Genomic DNA, 676 nt, shown 5'->3' on the forward strand with positions numbered 1-676 from the left:
AAACGTGTCAATTTATTCGAAACATCTACAAAGAACTTCCTCATTTTTAAATCAGATAATAGATTTTATCAAACATTTATTTCCTTTGAGAAAAATTAATTTAGAAAGCAGATCTAAACGTTCATAATTACCTTTCATTGGCTCTTTTGCTAAATCACTTTTTGGCACTGCTACAGAAGATGATATCAATCTGCTGGCAAAGCACATAAATGCACTAACCAAGGAAGATCGCAAATTATCAAATGTCTTGGTGAAACATTCAGACCATTTTTCTCCTTTTGCCAATAAAATTAACGAAAGAATGAATAACGCTCTTAATGGCATCAAAGAAAACCACAAAACAATTATTCTTGCTTCAAAAAACCTAGAATCAACATTTGATAGTCTAGAGGATACATTTATGACTTTGACTAAATTAATATCACAACAAATTCAAATTTCAGCCTTGATCGAACATCAGTTAACTGATTTTATAATTGGCTTACAGCAGTTAACTGAAAATACCCTTTCACCTTTAATTCTTTCACATAAAAGACTATTGAGTACCATATATAGTATTCAAAAATTATTAGATGGAAGTAGTATATGAGCTTTCTAATTGATGGACATTATCCTACTTTCAAAATCTTATATACTAATCATATTATTATTCTCATGCTAAATTTATTGTTCAAAG

The sequence above is a fragment of the Lottia gigantea genome (genome assembly GCF_000327385.1).
Source record: "Lottia gigantea unplaced genomic scaffold LOTGIsca_2143, whole genome shotgun sequence".
Lineage (NCBI taxonomy): Eukaryota > Metazoa > Mollusca > Gastropoda > Lottiidae > Lottia > Lottia gigantea.